The sequence below is a fragment of the Mastigoproctus giganteus genome, chromosome 11, assembly GCF_048544385.1.
Source record: "Mastigoproctus giganteus isolate SK-2022 chromosome 11, ASM4854438v1, whole genome shotgun sequence".
Lineage (NCBI taxonomy): Eukaryota > Metazoa > Arthropoda > Arachnida > Uropygi > Thelyphonidae > Mastigoproctus > Mastigoproctus giganteus.
The window spans coordinates 52,304,702-52,327,848 of NC_143585.1; the positions used below are offsets into that span (position 1 = coordinate 52,304,702).

A 23,147-nucleotide genomic window follows, 5' to 3' on the forward strand; every position below is an offset into this window, starting at 1 on the left:
TTGATAATATAAATGCACAACAACATCAAACTTTACATAGTTAACCTCTGTACCTTTTACTGCACAATAAATTAATGCAATTTGTTGTACATTTATATTACTGTACTATCCAATACTTAAACATGAATAGCTAAATTAAAATCATATTACAAAACTACCCTATTAAGAATAACTTATTAGCATTTATAGAATTATACATCTCAAAAAATTATTCTAAAATGAAAGAAAATGCTTATCAGAGAATGATAAAATATGGAATTCTAAAAGAATTTCACATTATATTAACCTGGCATTCACTGTTGCATTATTCTTGGCAACCCAATATTTTTGGAGCCCATAGTTAGTTAGTTAGTTATTTGGTTTTTAGGAGCATTAGCAACTAAGGCCATATTGCTCCGGGATATGCGGTGGTCATTCCTTGACCTTTCCGCATCCTCCGTATTTGGTGGTGACGGGCTCGAACCCCGGTCTAATCAAGAAGCGTGTGCTACGCACTGCTGCTCCTTCCCACCTGGCTACGGAGGCGCCTCTTGGAGCCCATACAACAGTATTTAAGTAAATGCTGAAAATCTCAGCATTATGTTTAGTTATTAAAAAAAATTAATATAAAAAAATCATAAATTATCCTGAACTTTTTCCTTTCTCCTTAAATTTTCCTAACCCAATCCACTTGATTAAATTTGTGCTACATCACCATTTATAAGAACATCATTTATCAATGGGAATTTGAGCATCTTCTAGTCAATGCAGCAATAAAGTAAACAAAAGAAAACTAGAAAATTTGGGCAGATGGGCTGAGAGGTGGCAAATGAAGTTTAACATTGACAAATGTAAAGTATTACATATGGGTAGCAGTAATCCCAGAGTAACATATCAACTCTGTGATACACACTGACAGTGGCAGAGAATGAAAAGGACCTGGGGGTAATTGTGCAGGCAGATATGAAGTTTTCTGAGCAGTGCAGACGGTCTGCAAGAGTAGCTCATGGTGTGTTGTCAATGATATACAGGAATGTTTCTAGGAGGGATAAGAAGGTGATTATCCCCTTGTATAAGGCAATGGTCAGGCCACACCTTGAGTACTGTATACAGGTCTGGAGGCCTCATTTTAAGAAGGATATAGAGCTGTTGGAATGAGTACAGAGAAGGGCAAGAAGATTAGTGAGTGGAACAAAGGGTTGCTCTTACGAAGAAAGGCTTAAGTTTTGCAAATTACAGTGTCTGGAGACTAGGCACCTGCAAGGTGATCTGATTGAGGTGTATAAAGTCTTGAATGGTTTGAACATGCTCAATGCTGATGGGATTCTTCCTCTTGCTCAGAATAATCACCTGAGAGGGCATAAATTCAAATTGAGGAAAGACGGTTGTAGGATAGATGTGCGGAAGTTTGCCTTTAGCCAGCAGGTGGTTGATTGCTGGAACAAACTTCCATCTGTCGTTGTAGAAGTTGATAGCTTAAACAGATTCAAGGCAGAACTTGACAAATATTTGGAGTGAGTGGATGAGTGAAATAAGTGGTTTTATTTTGTTTTTTTTTTTGGCTGATGCTATATAAGCTCGCTTTCTTGCATCATGTGCCTTTGCTAAGGCTAAAAGAACAGACTCCTTTCTTTTTTTAGACTCCAAAATCAAAATCATGACATTTCTTTTCAAGTCAGAAGAGACAAACACAAACAGACTTTCAGCACAAGTGAAGATAACTTAGTAGTGGCAATGATACGAGAAAGCAAGCTTACACAGCATCAGCCAAAAACAGAGGGGGAGGGAAAAAAACATTTCCCATATCACCTATCCATCTCCTCTAACAGTCTGTCTAGTACTTTAATTTATTCAAACTACCCACCTCTACAATATCAAATGAAAGTTTGTTCCCAATGATCATCTACCCACTGGCTGAAGGCAAATTTTCACACATTCAATCAGCAACCATCCTCAATTCAAATTTATGCCCCCTCATGGGCACAGTCCAAACAAGAGGAAGGCTTCCATTAGCATTAAGCTTACTCAATCTATTCAAAATCTTAAAAATCTCAATCAGATTTACTCACAGTTGCCTAGTCACTAGATATTGCAATTTTCAGAACTGAAGCCTTTCTTGGTAAGAGCACCCTTTTGTTTCTCTCACTAATCTTATTGCCCTTCTCTGCACAAATTCAAAAAAATTCTCATGCTTACTAAAATGAAGCCTCCAGATCTGCATTCAGTAAACATGTGGCCTAACCATTGCCTTATATGATAGGATAATTACATACTTATCCAAACGGGAAAAATTCATGTATATTATCAAAAGAACTACACAATCTGTCCTGGCAGCCGGTCTGCACTTCTAATTAAACCTCATATATGACTACACAATTACCCACAGGTCATTTTCATTCACTACCCTGAATGTGGTATAACAAAGCTGGCACATTAATCCGGGATTACTGCAACCCGTATGAAATAGTACCTTGCATTTGTCAATGTTATACTTCAACTGTCGCTTCTCAGCCAATCTGCCTCATTTTTTTAGATGCTGTTACAATAGCATACTCTGATTACTATCATTAACCACTAACAACCATTGCATCATCTTCCAATTTAGACACCAATTTCAATATGCCTTCATCAATATCATTAATAAACACGGAAAACAATGAGCAGAGCACTTAATCCTGTGGAACCCCATTAATAACATTGGTCTACAAAGAACGGTACCCACTGATAACAACACTGATAAAGGAACTGCTAGATGGTAGTGATCACAATGTGCTGATGTGGGATTTACTCAAAGTTGTAACAACCGTCAGCAAGAAAGGGAAGGGTTTTTTGCATTTGCAAAAGTGACCACAGTGGTCTGAGACAGTTTTTAAATTCTATACAGTGAGACCAACTGATGATGCTACCAACAACAAATTCTAAATGGGAAGCATTCAAAGAATTAATCTTGGAAGCTAATAGGCTTTTCATATCAACTAAGAAATATTGTTCAAGGTTTAGGCTAAATGCCTAAATGGATGTCAGATGAACTAATGAGACTCGTAGCAGAGAAGAAAAATGCATGGCATGCACATAAATTATCAGGTGACACAGAAGTCCTTGGTAGATATAAGCTGGTCTGTAATCAAGTCACAAAGAAGGTTAGGCAGGCGAAGGCAAATTACAAGAAATCTTTGGCAAAGGATGTAAAGAAAAACAGCAAACAGTTCTTTTTTACTTAAGTAAACTCTAGAAGGAAGGGGATGAATCAGATTGGTCCCCTTGATATTGATGGTTCGACTGTTGAGGATCCTGTAGAGGTAGATGACAAGCTAAATGAGTATGAGTATTTCGAATCTACATTCACACATGTGGAGTTATTCAGGGAGGGGAATGCCAGAAGTTTATCAAATCCTGGCAGGGAGCTAAATGATTTCATTATAACTGAGAGCAAAGTGGAGGAGAAATTGCAGAAGTTAAACATAAGAAAGGCACCTGGGGTGGATGGGATCTATCCAGTTACATTAAAGGAGGCAGCAAATGAAGTAAGCAAACCCTTAGCCATAAATATGAGAGCTTCCTTGAACTCAGGGGAGCTCCCCATGGACTGGAGATGTGCAAATGTGACCCCAATTCACAAAGGAGAATCAAAGGGTGACACAAGTAATTACAGACCTTTGATTTGTTCTTTTTCAAAATTTCTTTTGGATCACGAATTGGATTTAGACCTGAGTCAGTACCACTCGATAGCAACTGCTTGTATTTTTCAATTTGGTAACTTAGAAATGAGCTGATAAGACTCTTTTTGACACTTGTTACCTCTTCTTTAAATCAACTTTTCACATGCTGAAACTGTTCTACCAGTCTAAATAGTTGAACTATTAATCCAAAAAATTTGAGGCATACATGCTTCAAATTCTTTTTTACTTCAGTGGCATGTATTCATTGAAACAGTTTTTAATCTGTATTACCTTTTAGCACCTCTTTCTAGATAGTGTGTTCACCAAATATTGATCCCTTTCACATGAAGGCATGCAGCCCCCCTTTTCAATGCACAAATTAATGAGAAAACAAGGACAACCTATTACCACCAAGTGCTTAATCTCCCCTTTTAATATCCTTGCTATTCCAGTTCTTAGGTCTAGCACAGTGGTTTTCAACCTTTTTTTGATAATGGCACCCATTAAGTAATTTATATTATTCTGTGGCACCCCTACTCAAATATCTGCCGTTAGATCCGATTCTTCTGTGTGTGAGTGTGTACGTACACACACACACACACACATATATATATATATATATATATATATATATATATATTTGCTATCATATAAATGTTATACCAAAGAGTTAAAAACAGATGAAATTGCGGAAAAATAAAAATAAACTGTGTGTGTGTGTGTGTACAAATACACACAGACATATATATAATATATAATATTAAAAAATATATATGCTATATGATAGTTATTATAATAATAATTATAAACGAAATTGCAATTCATAATACAAATTATATACTGTGTACTTATGTAATAATTTTATTCTTTATATACAGGTTTGATTTGATTTGATTTGGGGTTTATTGGCGCAAAAACAACTAAGGCTATACTGCGCCAGGAAATGATTAAAATAACAATAAAGATAAATTCTGGTAACCTTTAAAAAGGTTACCTCGCCGAATTGTTATTTTTATATATATATATAAATATATTTAAAGCAGTATAAGTTTAAATATATATATATAAGGCAGTATAAGTTTAAAGGTAAATTATCCAATTTATATATGTGTGTATATATTAATAGCTTGTAAAAACTTAAAAACTGCTGACACGTGGTCGTTGTCTGATAAAATCTGACTGAGTGTATAAGGCTCAGTCGGATGAGTAAAAGCGGTAAAATATATATTGCGAACATAGGTAAAATTAACGCAATCTATTAAAATATGCTTTATTGATAAAATGGTGTCGCAAGACTCGCACATAGGAGGGTCATCCGCCCTCAGCAGAAAAGAATGTGTCAGATGACTGTGTCCTATGCGGAGTCGAGCAAGAACAACTTCCTCGCTCCGATTCCTGCGCAGACTAGACTGCCATGTTTCTATTACAGGCTTTATTTGATATAATTTATTTGTTCTCTGTCTGTGCCATAGTTCTTGCCATTGGGAATATATCTTGTTGCGTATTATTTGCCTGTAGTCGTATAGGGGACTGACAGGCAATGATTATAAGTGGGTGTTGCTGATTTGGCTGCAGCGTCAGCCAAATCATTTCCCTTTATCCCAATGTGGCTAGGAATCCAGCAGAAGCGGATATCAAACTTGCATTCATGAAGAGAATGTCTCTTCTGCTGAACCCGACAAAGAACTGCATGAGAATTATGTCTCGTAGATAATAAAGCCTGTAATACACTCAAAGAGTCAGAATATATTATTGACCTTTGGAATTGACAAGTTCGAATGTGATCCAAGGCTAGCTCTATAGCATACAGCTCTGCAGTGTATATGCTGGATTCGGGAGGAATCTGCTGAGATATTATAGTGTCCGGAAAGACAGCAGTAGATCCTACGCACGATTCAGACTTCGAGCCGTCTGTGTAAACGGGCAGGAAGTCTGAGTGCTCAGCTTGGTGTGCAGAGTAGAGCTTCTGGTAGACAGATGATGAGGTCTCAGACTTTACCCATTTCTTAAGGGAAAAGTCACACAGTGGCGGATGAGCATACCAGGGTGGAATAATTTCTTTTCGTGTTTGTGCAACCTTGTCTACCATGATGTTAAACTCTCTGAATAGCTCTTGGACACGAATGCCAAAAGGTCGGTTGGCAGTCTTACGGGTATTGTACAAGTTTTGCCAACGTGGCTCAAAAATGGATGTCCACGTAGGATGGTCTGGCAGGGATTTCAACTTTAAAGCATTGTTTAAAGACAACTGCTTACGTCGAAGGGATAATGATGGTTCGTTTGCTTCGACGTATAGGCTCTGGACAGGAGATGTGCGATATGCTCCAGCAGCGATACGGATGGCCTGATGATGGACAGGGTCAAGCCATCGAAGGGCACTCTCTCTGGCTGAGGAGTATACCTGGGCCCCATAGTCTAATTTGGGTCGTAAAAGTGCACGGTAAAGCCGTAGTAGGGTGCATCGATCTGCTCCCCAACGTGTCGACGAGAGAGAGCGGAGAATATTGAGTCTCCGCGTGCATTTTGTACGAAGTTGACGAATATGTTCGAGAAAGGTCAACTTTTTATCAAACACAAGCCCCAAGAATTTTGTGTCTGACACTACTGGAATAACATTTAGTCCAAGCCTTAATTCAGGTTCAGGATGAAGTTACGCTTGCGACAAAAGTGTACGCAAACGGTCTTCTCCGGCGAGAACCTGAAGCCATTAGCAAGTGCACAGGAATTAAGGCGATCAATGGCTTTCTGCAGTTGTCTTTCAATAACCCTCATGTTGCATGACTGACAAAATATGCTAAAGTCATCAACATAGAGAGCACAGTTTACAGTTGGAGGAAGTTGTTCTGTGATGGAATTGACTTTGATGGCAAAAAGCATGACACTTAATACTGATCCTTGTGGTACTCCCTCCTCTTGGCTGAAGGGACGAGAGAGTGAGGATCCCACACGAACTTGGAAAGATCAATTGACTAAAAAGTTTTTAATAAAAATGGGGAGTTGCCCCCTAAGGCCAAGGCTATGCAGATCTTTTAAGATGCCAAATCTCCAAGTTGTGTCATACGCTTTCTCCATGTCAAAGAACACCGACACCAAGTGTTCGCGTTTTAGGAAAGCATCCCGGATGGATGCTTCCAATCTAATAAGATGGTCCAAAGTGGACCGGTTCCTTCGGAAGCCGCACTGGATGTTGGAGAGAAGGTCATTTGTTTCGAGATACCATATTAAACGAGAATTAACCATTCTCTCCAGGATTTTGCACAGACAGCTAGTCAGAGCAATAGGACGATAATTGGTGGTGACTTTTGGATCCTTTCCTGGCTTAGGAAAGGCAAAAACGATTGCCTTTCGCCAGGAGTCCGGAAACTGCCCTTCAGTAAAGATTCTGTTATACAGAAGGAGCAGACAATCCATAGATTTTGGTGAAAGATGTTTAATCATTTCATAATGGATGCCATCTGGTCCAACGGCACTTGCTTTCGAAAGAGCGAGGGCTCTTTTCAGTTCCTCTATAGTGAATGGCCTGTTGTAGGGATAGAGGCCCTGGGACTTAAAATTAAGTGCCTGTTTTTCGATGTTATATTTCAGGACCAGGAACTCTGGGGAATATGAAGATGTTGCAGAGATGTTATAGAATGTTTCCCCAAGAGCACTGGCTATTGCAGTTGGATCTGCAATAGCGCATCCATTATAATCTAGGATTGAAGAAGGGTGGGATGTATATTTCCCCTTCATTTTCCGGATTTTATCCCAGACCAACTTAGTACTAGTGGACTGAGTAACTGAAGAAGTAAAACGGATCCACGATTCCTTTTGACTCTGACGGCGGATGTAGCGTGCTTTGGCTCGTGCACGTTTGAAGGTTATAAGGTTGTTTATAAGCCTTTTTTGCTGCTGTGCATTGTGAATTCCACCAAGGTTTGGAAAATGGTGGAAACCGGGCAGATGTTTTTGGGACAGCATTAGCAGCTGCTTGGACGATGATTTCTGTGATGTATTTTACTGCATCATTGATCGGCTCCCGACTGACTGTACTGAGTTCGAAATTTGCCTGATGTTGGAAGGCATTCCAGTCACCGTGATCAAACTTCCACCGTGGTAACCTAAAAGGAAGACATGGTCTCCCACTGTGTAACAAGGTTATCACGGGGAGGTGATCGCTTCCGTATGGATTCTCCTCCACTTCCCAAGTGAGTGAAGGGAGTAGAGAAGGGGAGCAGATAGAGAGATCAATGGCAGAAAAGGTACAGGTAGGCATGTGGAAGAAGGTGTTTGTTCCAGTATTTAGAAGGGAAAGGTCATTGAGCATACGTTCTATGACACGTCCCCATCCGTTGATGTTAGCACTACCCCACAGGGTGTTATGTCCGTTAAAATCCCCGAGAAGTAAGAAAGGGGGAGGCAGCTGCATAAGAAGATCATCAAGGTCTGCCTGGGAGATGTCAGTCCCAGGTGGCAAATAAATGGAGCACACAGTTAATAAAAAACCCACTGAAAGGCGAATTGCAACAGCCTCTATGCTGGTTGTAATTAGCAAGGACTGCACTGGGGTCTGGTTACCCACAAGGATAGCCACTCCCCCATGTACAGGGCCATCCGCAATTCTATCCTTTCGAAAAAATGTGATGTTGTGCATGGTGGGACCATCATTTGCCTTTAGATATGTCTCCTGTAAGCAAAAGCAAACTGGCTCGTGCTTTTTCAGGAGGGCCTTGATGTCATCAATATTTCGCCGGAATCCACGACAATTCCATTGTAGGAATTTAGCCATTATTTTGGCTTGGTGGGTCCATCAGGCGGCTTCCGAGGTGCTGAGGGCTTACTTTTATCAGTCTTGGATTTGTCTTTTTTGGGGAAGAATGGACGCTGTCCTGTGTCCATTTCCTCCTCCGCAAAGAGTTCCAAAACTGAATCTTCGGGTACCTCCTTCTGCTCCACATCCATCTTTTCTTGGGTACTAGGGGGGGGGGACTTCCCCTTTCTTATTCTTTTCTTTCATAATTATCTTTGTTACTTGTGGAGCATTAGGAGGTACCGATATAGGAGTGGCAGCTGATTGGTCCTTTTGTGCAGGTTTTTGAGAACTTAAGAGATACCGCACGATTTGAGTGAAAGACTCCTTTGGAGGAATGGTCATGTCCATCTGAGTTCCGACGGAACATCTCCCTGCTACCTTCTGGGCGTAGGTAGGTTTGTTGATATTCAGGGGTTTGACCGACTTCCTTGCCTCCTGGTATGATATATTTAGCTCTGCCTTCAGCCGTTGAATTTCTTTTTCTTCTTTCCACCTCTGGCATGCTCGTGAGTAGGCCGGGTGTTCGCCTTCACAGTTAATACAGGTGGGTTTTGCGGCTGAACATGCTGTTGTTTCGTGGTCCTTTGCACCGCATCGAGCGCATGCAAGGACTCCATGGCAGGCCATTTGAGAATGTCCATACTTCTGGCATTTAAAACACCATAAAGGGTTTGGAACGTATGGACGCACTGAACAGTTGATGTATCCAGCTTTAATCTCATCAGGAGGTTTAGGAGAGTTAAAAGTCAGGATAACGCTCCTGGTTTTAACAATTTTTCCATCCCTTCGCGCAGTAATTCTCTTGACGGCAATAACTCCCTGTGGTTTTAATTCGGAGCAGATTTCCTCCTCGGTTACGTCGAGAAGGTCCCACTCCGAAATGACACCTCTTGATGAATTGAGTGTTCTGTGTGGTGTCACCGTTATAGGGATTCCTCCGATTGATGTTACTCGGAGTAGATGTTCGGACTGCCTGTCATTTTTTGTTTCAATCAAGAGGTCCCCAGAACGGAGCCTCTTAACTGACTTGGGTGAACCTGCTAACCCATCCAACCCTTTTTGGATAAAGAAGGGTGACATTTTTCCAATCGGTTTTTCACTTGTTGAGTGCATAATTAGGAACCTTGGAAGAGGCCCTGATGATATTTCTGTTCGCTGCCTCTTTGTCGCAATAATATTATCTGCCTCTCCGTCTATGTTTTCAGATAGGGACCGGGTTGGGGCCCCTGAAGAAGTAAGTTTATCAGGATTCATGAAGTTTTTTATATGGTTCAGTGCCCGGGCTCCCCACCCACCACGGAGCCCAAAGGGACGCCCACTACCCGGCATGCAATAAATGCGCTTGGGAGTGGGACGCCAGGGCTACCCAGACACTATACCCGCACCGCCGCCAGCCTGAATCCTGTCCCTCGGACCATGAGGGTAGGGGCGTGGCATTGACATGGTTGACCCTCGCAGGCGAGCCTACTAGCCGATTTATCCTAGCCGGGCCCTCCAGGACCACCCGTCTTGTCGAAGCAGGGGCCAAAGTGGTGTATTGAAGCTGGGCCCCTCAACCACCAGGATCCCCCTTTCCGAATTTCCACGGGTCGCAGCGCACGGCAAACACGCCGGATTCCATTGATGTAAGCCTGGAACCTGGGCTGTGGGCATTGGATCCCAGTGACGCTAGTCTGAAAGTCCAGCAGCGTCACTGGGAGGTCCCCTCACCACGTACAGGTGCCCACGTCGAGGGGCTTTATATACAGGTACTAAATAAACATCAATTATGGATAACTACAAAATTAAAAACGTACCGTACAGTGGAAGGTATTTAAACACTTGTTTATAACTTTTCAATGAGATATTTGTCCCTGGTGTGATTCGCAGATCTTTTTGATATTAGGTGGAATACTGGAGAGACATACTCTCATTTCTTCCTCAATCGTTTGTAGTCTTTCCCTCTTTTGAGTTTTTATAGTGATAAGCACAGAAAATCCTAACTCACATAAGTAAGATGTAGAAAATTGCAACAGAATTAGCACAGCTTTTTTTGCAATATGAGGATATTCATTCTTCATCTCTATCCAGAATTCTTCAATAGATACTTCTTTATGTTTTAATTTCAAAGTGCCCATCGTTACGTATTTCAATTAACTCCTCCTGATCTATGACACTGAGCTTAGAATGGCTTGAAACTAATGCAATAAATGGGTTCTTCAACCCAGGGCCGTGCCGTGCTATGATACAGAGAGGTGGCCGCATCAGGTGGCACCGTAAGGGGGCGGCATAAGCAGCAAAATCAAAATACGGGAAATCAAAATAGAGGTGGCATTTCGAAGACTTGCATCATACTGAGAAAATCTACCGCACAGCCCTGCTTCAACCAGTCATAGTCTTCGGTATGCAAGTTTGGAAAATAGTACTGAATGTTTTTTTACAGTGCTACAAGATGCTCAGAAATCAATGGTATTATTTCTTTATTCTTAGTTGTAGCAACGTGTGGAAGCATATCTACTTTGCTTCCCTTCACCATGGTGATCCACAATCTTAACTTATCTCTCAGAGCTTGGATTCTCTCAGTTGAAGATAAGATATTTTCAACTTTGCCTTGCATACTGGAATTAACTTTGTTTAAAGTTTCAAAGATATCAACTAAATAAGACAATCTGGCATACCAATTATTATCTAACATACAAAATTCTTCTTGCTTTTCAATGGCAAAGAAAGAATGAATCTCACCCTTCAGTTCAAATACTCTTGACAATTCTTTGCCTCTAAAAAGCCATCTTGCTTCTGTATGAAGGAGAAGATTAACATGTTTTGCCCCAACATCTTCACAAAGTTTGGCAAAAATACATGATTTAAGAGGCATACTTTTTATATAGTTAATCATTTTCACAACTGTGTCTAGCACATTTTTCAGATCACTACTGAGTGTTTTCCCAACCAGCACTTCACGATGAAGAAAGCAACGTGTTGTTATGACATCACTGTTAACTTTCTTCACTAAAGATACAGACCCTTTCACTGAGCCGACCATTGATGGAGCACCATCTGTACAAATTCCCACACAAGATTTCCAGCACAAACCATGAATTTCCAAGTACAGTCAGTCCTCGTATAGCATGACAGTTGTGTTCCTGGAAACCCTTGTGCAATACAAAATCGTGCAATATAAACAATAGGCCCTATGGGAAAAATAGGGTTAGGTGCCAGCCACCCAAGATTGAACACACAAACCAAAACCAAAACATTACCAAACACAATAAATAATCGTAATAAAATACTTACGTATTTTATTACGACTATTACGTAATAAAATATTGCTAATGCTTTTGCTTCTATCATAAGCAAACTTGTTTTTTGTTTGATTTTCTATCCAAACAGATGACAGCCGTTCCATCTCTTCCAATTCCTTGTGTTTTAATCTAATGGATTTTAATTACACTTTGAGTTCTTCCTGCTATCAAAGTTGTTTTTATTTTCTCTGCATTCTTTGTAATTCTCGGCGTTGCCTCATTTAGGTCTGTAGCACGTGCAATATCACATGGTCTTTCATTTCGCTCAAAGCGTTTCACAATGTCATATTTTTTCCTATCGACAGAGGTGGACTGGCCATAAGCCTTACCGGGGAAACCCCGGAGGCCGATGTGATTTTGGCCATAAATGCTACTATGAGGCCACTACAAATTTTCCCGGGTAAGAATTTTTGACCCAGTCCGCCTCTGTTTATCGATATCGCTTTTCTTTTTCTCTCTGAATCTGCAGTGTCTTCACCAGGACACTTCCTTTTCACACCTTTTAAGTATTTTACTCATTTTTAGGTAATAAAGCACAATTACAAAATGAGGAGGCACGCTCGACACACATACATAGACAAAGCTGGTGCGTGTAGCAATTGAATAAACAACACCGTAAAGGCAGAGATACACTATTAACACCTCACATTTTACTAAAGCACATTTCTAGGGGTTACTACCATAAAACAATAAAAACAATTTCCAGTTGCGTTTCTGCTAGTGGAATCTGTTATAAACTGGTAGTAAACTCGATCTAATTGCATTTGCGATTATACCGATAGCTGGAATTGTGTTGGTTTTTACGTTATTATGGTGAAATGTGTTTCCCCTTCACTGATATAAAACACATAAATGCATTTTCAGAATATTCTCTTCATTCCTATCGTGTTGCATTTGGTTGGGGTGATTCCGCGTTCGACTGCCATTTCTTGTAAACACAAAGGCGAATCGTGCATAAGCAAATTCGGTTCGTGTTATATAAGATATCATTCCCCTATTTATAAATCGTGTATGGTCGAATTCGTGTTGTGTAAACACGTGTTATACGAGGACTAACTGTAGATACTTAATGTATTGAAAATATCTTGGCTTGTCGTTGTTGTTTCTAGTTCTTTACAGCAAAAAACTGATCTACTATTTTATCGTTATGGACAAAGCGAATAAATGAGAGTAGTTGAGCCTTTCTTCCAATATCAGTTGATTCAAACTTCATTTTCTGCTTCGTTTCCAAAAAGTGTCCTTACTATAGCATTGCAAGCAGGGAGAATAAGTGTCTCTGCTTCTGTGTGAGGCTTCATATTTTTAGCAATTAACTGAGCTATTAAATAGCTGGCCTCTTGAGCTTTATTAGAAACTTTGGCTATTTTCGTAAAACTTAGACTCTGTTTTCTTTGGTTATTTAAAAGTCTCTCAAAGTACACTCTAGGCTTGTTAGCCAGATGGCTATGGTTTTGGGTTAAATGTCTCTTTAATTTACTAGGTACCATTGCTTCTTTAGACAATATGTCAACACAGATAACACATTTTGGGCTAGGACTATCTTTATCCCCACACCAAGTAAATCCATATTCCATATAACTGTCCAAATACTGACAAAATTTCTTCCTCACCTTCACAGCAGACTTGCTCAAAGAGGGAACAGTTATAATTATTCCTTCTTTACTGGAACCCCCACCTTTGTCTGCTTTTTCGTCTTTACCATAATCATCTTGATGTTTGTCTTCTTTTTTGCCTTCACGACAATCATCTTCATGTCTTCTTTTCTTAATAACAAACTTGTCCACCTTACTATCAAGGGTATACACTAACTGAAATTTGTGGTTTCACGGGTCATTACAGTACAGGTATATCAGCTGATCAGTTTTTCTTCTTTTGCACCGTGCTACTTTTGCCATCTGCTTACCCTACCACTCTATATTAACTCCAGCTTGTTGAAAAATTGTGATTCTTTCGTTAGGTTGGAAACACTATGCGAGCTCACATGCTCTCGTTTCACTAAAGCACATTACTGGAGGTCACGACCATAAAACAATAAAAACAATTTGCACTTTCCGGTGTATTGGGCTTGTCTGTTAGTGCATATGTAAACTCAATCTAATTGCATTTGCGATAATAACAATAGCTGGAATTCTATGGGATTTCACGTTATTATGGTGAAATGCATTTCCATTTCCATGAAATCTTCAATCATATAAAAAACATAAATAAAATTTCAATCTTCTCTTCATTTCTATTTTTTAAGCTTTGTAAACTGTGACATAAATTTAAAAAAAAAAGTTTAAGTAACTTAAATCCAAATTATGCGGCACCCTCGGAATGTTGTTCTGGCACCCCGGTTGAAAACCACTGGTCTAGCAAAACAGAGAAATTATCAACACTAAGTGACAGACAGTTTTTTAAAGGAATTCCACACCCACCCACCCACACACACACACACATGCACACACAAATGCACACCTTCAGGTTGTTTAGAAGAAATGCCCAATGTTGTTCACTGTAGAGTCATCTTCCAATGAGAGCAAGATGATTTTGATTCAACACCTTTTTTTTATTATTATTAAGAAAAGTTTCACCACAATGGGATACAGCTTGGAATCACACTGATTACTGCAATCTGTAATAATCAAAAATGGCACACTTTTCAGAGCCATCACTGCCTCTTCCTTCCTGACAATGAAATAGCAAAAACAAAAACAGAAAAGAAAAGTAAAGAAAGAACATCACAATGTATGCTGTTTTTGTTCTTTCGCAAAAATATCAGACATTGTAATGTTCTTATTTGAACATAATCTTACTCTGAGTTGTGCTAATCATGCAGACATGGTTAGCACAACTCAGAGTACAGTCAGTTCTACTATAACGCGGCACATATGTTCCTGGTGCACATGCCATTGTAACTAGTCCCTAGAACAGTTGTAAAGTTATGCTATGGAGTGATAAATCATGGCGTATAGTTTTTTGATCCTATGGCTATGTTTGGACCTGGCAAGTGTCTGCAGACCATTATTCACCAGAGTGTGTCATCACAACTGTAAAGTTTTGCAGAGGTGCTGTCATTGTCTTCAGTTGTTTCTCATGGTTTGGGCTTGGAACATTGTTGTTCTTGGGACAATGAATATCATGCAGTACATTGCCAGTCTGGACAATTCTGCTTTTTCTACACTGTGGCAACAGTATAGAAAAAGCAGAATGACAATACAGTCAGTCCTTATATAACACGTGTTTACACTACACAAATTCGATCATACACGATTTATAAATAGGGGAACGATATTGTATATAACATGAACCAAATTCGCTTATACACAATTCGCCTTTGTGTTTACAAGAAATGGCAGTCTAATGCGGAATCACCCCAACTGAACGCAACACACGACAGGAATGAAGAGAAGATTCTGAAAATGTATTTTTGTTTTTTATATCAGTGAAGGGGAAACACATTTCATCATAATAACGTAAAAACCGGCACAATTCCAGCTATCGGTATTATCGCATGTGCAATTAGATCGAGTTTACTACCAGTTTATAACATATTCCACTAGCAGAAATGCAACTGGAAATTGTTTTTATTGTTTATGGTAGTGAACTCCAGAAATGTGCTTTAGTAAAATGTGAGCTAGTGAGGTGTTAATAGTGTGTCTCTGCCTTTACAGTGTTGTTTATTCAGTTGCTACACACACAACCTTTGTTTATGTATATCAAGTCTGCCTCCTCATTTTGTGATTGTGCTTTTTTCTCTAAAAATGAGTAAAATACTTAAAAGGTGTGAAAAGGAAATGTCCTGGTGAAGACACTACAGATTCAGAGAGAAAAAGAAAAGCAGAAGTGGGCTGGGTCAAAAATTCTTATCGGAGAAAATTTGCAGCCTCATACTAGCGTTTATGGCCAAAATCACACCGGGCTCCATCGTCTTCTGGCCTCTGGTCCACCGGGGTGTCCCCAGTAAGGCTTATGGCCAGTCCGCCTCTGTCCATAGAGAAAAAAATAAAATAAAATATATGAAATTCTGAAACGCTTTGAGCAAAATGAAAGAACATGTGATATTGCACGTGCTACAGACCTAAATGAGGCAACGCCGAGAATTACAAAGAATGCAGAGAAAATAAAAACAACTTTGATAGCAGGAACAACTCAAAGTGTAATTAAAATCCATTAGATTAAGACACAAGGAATTGGAAGAGATGGAACAGCTGTCATCTGTTTGGATAGAAAATCAAACAAAGAACAAGTCTGCTTATGAAGAAGCAAAAGCATTAGCAATATTTTATTACGATTATTTATTGTGTTTGGTAATGTTTTGGTTGTGTTCAATCTTGGTTGGTAGGCACCTAACCCTATTTTTCCCATAGGGCCTGTTATTTATATTGCATGATTTTGCATTGCACAAGAGTTTATAGGAACACAATTATCATGCTATACGGGGACTGACTGTACATCATTTCGGCATGACAATACACCATATCATTGCACAGCCTGTAGCAATTAATTTGAAGATGGAGATGCAAAAGCTTTACTGGCCTATCTAGACCCTTGACCTTAACCCCAACTTATGAAATGAACTGGTACATCAGCTTTTAGATCAGGCCAACATGCTCACAAGTAGCAGTTGAATTTATCATTGCACTGAAGGAGGAATGGATCAAAATTCCAAGTTCCTGTTATCAAAATTGGTTTGAAGTCTAACAATAAGAATATGGTGTGGATTTAAGGCTAAGGATGGGCTGATACATTACTGAATATTGTATCAATAAAAGGTTCTTTGAAACAAGCAGGTGTCTGGTTACTTTTCACAGTATAATGTATGTTCAATACTTGAATAAGTAGTGCACTAAAAGGTATTCTATTAAAAATGACTGTTACAGAGTATAGAAGTGTTCTATGTCCTTGGTAATTCTAAAAATAGTTTACTTTTATAATTAAGAGAATACATTTGGAACCATGGCATATGTTCATTATTTTTATTTATATACATTTTTAAATATATAAAAGCAAAATTTTAAAGCTAAATGCCTCCCCTTTTAAAAATTTATTATATTAAAAAATTATCATAAGCATGAATTTCCTACTACATTGCTGCTTTAGTTTGGAAAAATTCGACTCATTGTGTTATTTATGTTTTTTACCATTCTTCATTTCTATATATACAGTTGAACCTGGTTATAATAAGCACGGAAATAACGAGATCATGCTGTAATGAGCAAAAAGCCATAATGATTTTAATTTATGAGTATTCCCATACAGTCACTCACTGTTACAACGAGCATACTACACGGATATAGTGTACAAATTTTGGTAACTATGCAAGCATTCTTAATTACTTGGATAGTCGAAAAAACCCAATTCTTGGAATAGATAAAAATGAAAAGGGTGGCTAGCTTTTATGACCACCCGCATCAGATTAGCAGTCGGTTCATGACCTTGTCCTTTTGGGGATGGAGGATGCCAATAGTGCATTGGCGTTCTGCTTGTCGCATTACCCTATTTACAGATTGTCTTGTATTCACTGAACCATAAATTTATTTCGGGACTTCTAAGAATTTTGGAAACGGGACCTCTAAGAATTTTGGAAATGGGACTTCTAAGAACTTTGTACAGAGATCACTTTACTGTTATATTAAAGTAAAATAAATTAGAAACGAACCCTTCCTTCGGAAATATGTCTACTGACAAAAGAAAGCGCCTCTCGATTCGCGATAAAGTAAATTATTCGTGAGTTAGAACATGATGCAAAAAACATTGAAGTGCGTTAAATTGTAGAAGAATAAACATGTTTACATATCGACAACACTGGAAAAGAACATAACAGAAAAAAAAAAAAAATACATTTAATAAGTGCGAGATTACAAACGTCGATGAAACATTGCTTCAGTGGTTCACTACACAAAGAAGTGCTGTATTTTCAATAGACAGTCCGATCTTGAAGGCTCAAGTGAAAAATTTGCTAAACAATTTGGGTGTGACGATTTTGTACGTAACAACGACTTGCTGGATCAATTTAAAAACTGACATAACATTGTTTATGCCAAAAATTAGTGGAGAATCTCATTCTTCAGATCCAATAATGGCAAATGAATGGATTGACCGTGTTTGTGCAGAAATCAGGAGAGAGTTCAATGACGAAGACGTCTACAACACCGACGAAACAGAACTTTTTTATAATTTGACACCCGATTCATTTAAATTCAGAGATAAAAAGGTGTTGGTGGAAAAAAAATCAAAGACTCTCTTGATGGTGCTCATATGCCCAAATATGACAGGAACTGATAAAAAAAACTGTTTATCAGAAAATCATTAAAACCTCAGTGTTTCAAAAACATAGGGTAACTCCCTGTGGATCACACTCCGAGCAAGAAAGTTTGGATGACTTTGGATATTTTTTGGCAATACATAAATGATTGGAATAAGGAGCTATTCAAAAAGAAGAAAAATATTTTATGGTTAGTTGATAACTAACTGTTCTGCATATCCCCAGATTCAAAATTTGTCCAACAATAAGCTAGTGTTTTCTGCCTCCCCGTGTGACGTCAACTTTACAACCAATGGACATAGGTGTAATCAAGGGTTTGAAAGGATTTTATAAAAGATTTTATAGTGCTATATCTAATCAGTCAAAGAGAACAGAAACTTAATGAGTCTATATCGATAATGGACGCAATAAATTTATTGAATCATGCATGGAACGTTACTTCTACAACCATATCAAATTGCTCCAAGAAATCAAAATTAAATTCAAATGAAATTTCAATCGTAAATGAAGATAATGGAAATGAAAACAACTTACCATTATCCCAATGGTTGCTACGTGACAATGTTGTGAGTTTTAATAATAACATCGATGAATTTGTACAAGTCGATGACAACTTGTTAACCAGTGGTCTTCCTACAGAGAGTGACACTATAGATGCTGTGTCAACAAAGACAATGATTGTGATGATGATATGATGACAAGTGAAAGTGAATCAAAATCAGTGCCGACAATCTCTCAAGCTCAATGTGCAATGGACACATTAGTCAATTTTTTGAAGGAACTGAGGCAAATAATGAGACTTTTAATACATTGAGTGCTTTAAGGGGAAACTTGAAAAATATCAAAGTGAAATCTTTAAAACAAACATCAATTTTAAAATTTATAAATAAAAAGACTAATTGAAATTATTAATTAGTATTGTTTTTAATAATGGAGAAATAAATTGTGTTTAGTATTAAGAGTATATTTTAAAATTACAGACAAATAACTTGTGTTTAATATTAAATGTATTGTAGTTTATACAAAAATATTAATACAAATAATATGTACGTATATACTTATATTTTTTTTTGTCTAATATTTCTTTTGATTTTTGAATCTATCTTTTCATCAAGTTATTAAGAATTAAAAGAAATAGGAGGTAGATTTAACTCATCACTAATATAGTGAGTAATGGTTATAACAAGAAAATTTTGTCAGTCCTTGATGCTCGTTATAAAAAAGTTCGACTGTATTTACTATTCCCATGATAACCTCTGTAAAATCAATAAGCACATCAACTTTGCTTCTTGTTATTTCTGTTTTGTCTATTTGCTACATTTTTACATTTTTGGTTTATAAAAATTCATAGACAAGCAACATTTTACCTTACAGTCAAAAAAAAAGTACGAAAAGATCCTAGTGTTACCAGTTGCAATCACTGCAGTTTCTGATCAGAATTTCTGGAAAAAGCATTATCAATGCTCTATGAGGAATTTATCCAGTGAATTAGCATTAGCAGAGGCATATGATGCAAGAAAGTAAGCTTATGCAGCATCAGCCAAAAAAAAAACACATTTCACCAACTTATTCACTCCAAATGCCTATCTAGTTCAGCCTTAAATTTATTTAAGCTATCAACTTCCACAACAAAAGATGGAAGTCTGTTCCAGCAATCAACTAATCGCTGGCTAAAGACAAATTTCCACACATCTACAACTGTCTTTCCTTAGTTTGAACTATACCCCCCCCCCCTCAGGTTCATAATCTGTGCAAGAGGAAGAATCCCATCAGCAGTAAGCTTGTTCAACCCATTTCAGTTCTTATACACCTCAATCAGATCACCTTGCAGGTGCCTAGTCTCCAGAAGCTGCAATTTTGCAGAATTTAAGCCTTTCTTGGTAAGAGCACCCTTCGTTCCCCTCACCAATCTTGTTGCCCTTCTTTATACTTGTTCTAGCAACTCTACTTACTTTCTTAAAATGAGGCTTCCAGACCTGCACTTGTATAACGAGATAATCATCTCCTTGTCCCTATCAAAATTCCTATATATCATTTACAAGATTCCATGACCTGCTCTGGCAGCCCATCTGCTCAGCGAATTTCATATCTGACTGCACAATTACACCAAGGTCTTTTTCTTTCTCCACTTCCCTTAGTACCACACAGTTGGTACGTTTCTCTTGGGTTACTGTTACAAATACAAAGTACTCTCAAAGTACATGTGCAGTACTTTGCATTTGTCAATGTTAAACTTCAGTTGCCACTTCTCAGCAACTTTAGCCCAACTTATCTAGATTCTGTTGCAGTAGCACACTGTCATTAAAAACCCTGCTAACTTTTGTATCATCTGCAAACATTGACATTAAGCCTGATATAACCTTCATCAATATCACTGATGAATACGAAAAAACAACAATGGGCCCAGAATCCTGGGGAACTCCATTAAAAACGTTAGTCCACAAAGAGCAGTGTCCACTGATTACCACTCTCTGTTGTCTCCCACTCAACAATCCCTTTATCCATTGTAGCAACTTGTCCTTAGAGCCATACCACTCCAATATGTACAGCAATCTTCCACGTGCAACAGTATCAAAAGCTTTTCTAAAATCCAAGAATATGATTTCAAAATTATTTTTTGCATCCAGTTCCTTTATGATCAGATCCTAGTATCCAATCAAATTGGTCAGACAAGACAAGACCTCCCTTTAACAAACCAATGCTGTGTCTTAAATATTACTGCAGTCTTGTCTAGATGATCCTGCAATGCTTCTTTAACCAGTGACTCCATTATTTTCCCCAGAACACAAGTTAAACTAACAAGTCTATAGCTACTTTTGTCACCTTTGGGTATTGGTGATACATTTGCACACCTCCAGTCCATGGAAGCTCTCATAATTATGGCTAAGGTTTTTCTTACTTACTTTACTGCCTCTTTTAATATAACTAGATAGATCCCATCCATGCCAGTTCCTTCCGTATGTTTTAACTTTAACAATTTCTCCTCCACTTTGCTCTCAGTTATTACAAAATCATTTAGCTTCCTGTTAGAGTTTGATAAACTTCTGGCATTCTCTTGAATAACTTCTTCCTTGAATAACTCATGTGTGAACGTAGATGCAAAATACTCATTCAGTTTACCAGCTACCTGAGCAGGATTATCAATGTCAAACCATCTATGTTAAGTGGACCAATCTGATTCATCCCTTTCCTTCTAAAGTTTACATAAGTAAAGAACTCTTTTTGCTGTTTTTCTTTGCATCCTCTGCCAAAGATTTCTTGTAATCTGCCTTCGCCTGCCTAACCTCCTTTGTGACTTGATTACAGACTAGCTTATATCCACCAAAGACTTCTGTCTCACTTGATAATTTATATGCATCCCACACATGTTTATTCTCTGCCACGAATCTCTTTAGTTAATCTGACATCCATTTAGGCCTAAACCTTGAACAGTATTCTTAGTTGGTATGAAAAAAGCCTAGTAGCCTCCAATTATCTAGCAATGGCCTGCAAAATCTGCTTTAAAGACATATTTATATATATATATACATATATATTTTTTTCGTATGATGTGGGCAATACACAAAGGAACCAGTTTTTTCCTGCTTCCTTCGTGTATCATGGCTGTAAGATCCAACCGGATAGTGCGGCACCATCGTGATATCCAAGCCCAAGGCGGGATTCGAACTCGTGACCTTTGGGTTGCCAGGCAAGCACTTTACCCACCCGGCTAGCCCAGTTGGCATGAACAATATTGATTCTCATTGTGATAACCAGATTACCTCAAAAGACATGACTTCTGCTTGACATAAGATATAAGATTGTCCCAAAAGTTCAGCATATTCCCTCTGTGAGTGTGTAAATAGGCAAGAAGTTATAGAATCTACACTCACACTCCCTCTGTGAGTGTATATGCTGTAACTCCTTGCCTGTTTACTTTGATTTATGCCTGAATAGTCACCTCCAGAATACTAAGCATTCAAAATGCTATGGACCTTGCACGTTGGAGATACATACAGAGTTACTAACAGCTGCATCGGCATAAAGGTGCAAGCACAGGATTTGGCATACCTGATTCACAGGTAAGACTTGAAAATCAGCTGCTATTTAAAGTAGTCCCAAAACTGTGCTGTTACAAAATGTAGTCTTTATTTACAAATATTTAATGACTACATTCTCTCAAAGTAATCTCTGGCTTTCTGTAAGCTTGATCCAAACGTGTAAAAGGCAATGGATATTAGCTGGCTGGGCGCATGTTCAGACTGGTTTGGAAGACAGAGGAGGAATTATGGAAGAAAATTCAGAAGAACAGTGCTCATGGAAGTATCTACAGAAAAGGCATGCAGCAAAAGTACATTTATGCTGCATGCCTTTTCTGTAGATAAGGCATCAAAAACAGTACATTTATGAGACATTGAGTGGAAAGACTCCTTTCATATATCACCTACAGCACTTTGCAGTTTCGCCAGTACTGTTTTGAACAATCCTCATGTTATAAATTCTATCAATAAAACCTAATTATTTTGAAAAACAAACAAATAACAACAAAACTGAAAAAAATAAAAAATGATAAAGATTAAGTGGCAAACACGTGTAAGTGTACAACTCCATTCTAAAATTACAGGAAACTTTTTGTACATGTTTTTTCAAGGAAACGGAATCACGTGATGGGAGGGTAACAATTTTGCTGATGAAGCAATAAGTTTAGGCTTAGTTTATATAGTAGAATGAGAGACATTTATCATTTCATAGCATGTCTAACTTGCAGCTAAGCAAGAAATTTATTAGGTAAGCAGATTATGTATGTTTCTCAACCTTGTTCATGTTTTTTTATAATAACTGCATTTTATAAATGCAGTGAAAAATACAATTTTTTTACTGTTAAAACAAAAAAGCAGCTGGTAGGCAGTCCTGAAACCTTAATGTTTCTTTAATTGCCATTTACCAACTGATCTTTTACATATTATGAATATGATTAGAGATTCACTTTACACATAATTGAATAAATGTCTTGAATAAATTTTCTTCATTTTCCTCAATGTTCCTCATTTAACATAAAAATATGAGTACATGTTGGCAACACTACAAACTACCATTAACGAGACAAATTTTTGCTAAATGATTTATAATAAGGAACTATCTGGTCTAAATGGTATTACATTAGATTCATACATTCCTTATTTCCACAATAAATTCCTTACAATACATTC

General features: G+C 38.1%; 1 protein-coding gene across 3 annotated transcripts in view; it reads right to left on the bottom strand.

Annotated features, from left to right (window-relative positions):
• The window catches only part of LOC150078008 (PHD finger protein rhinoceros-like), a 268,851-nt gene that overhangs the window by 161,956 nt on the left and 83,748 nt on the right, over positions 1 to 23,147 (bottom strand). The gene's annotated exons all lie outside the window — the stretch shown is intronic.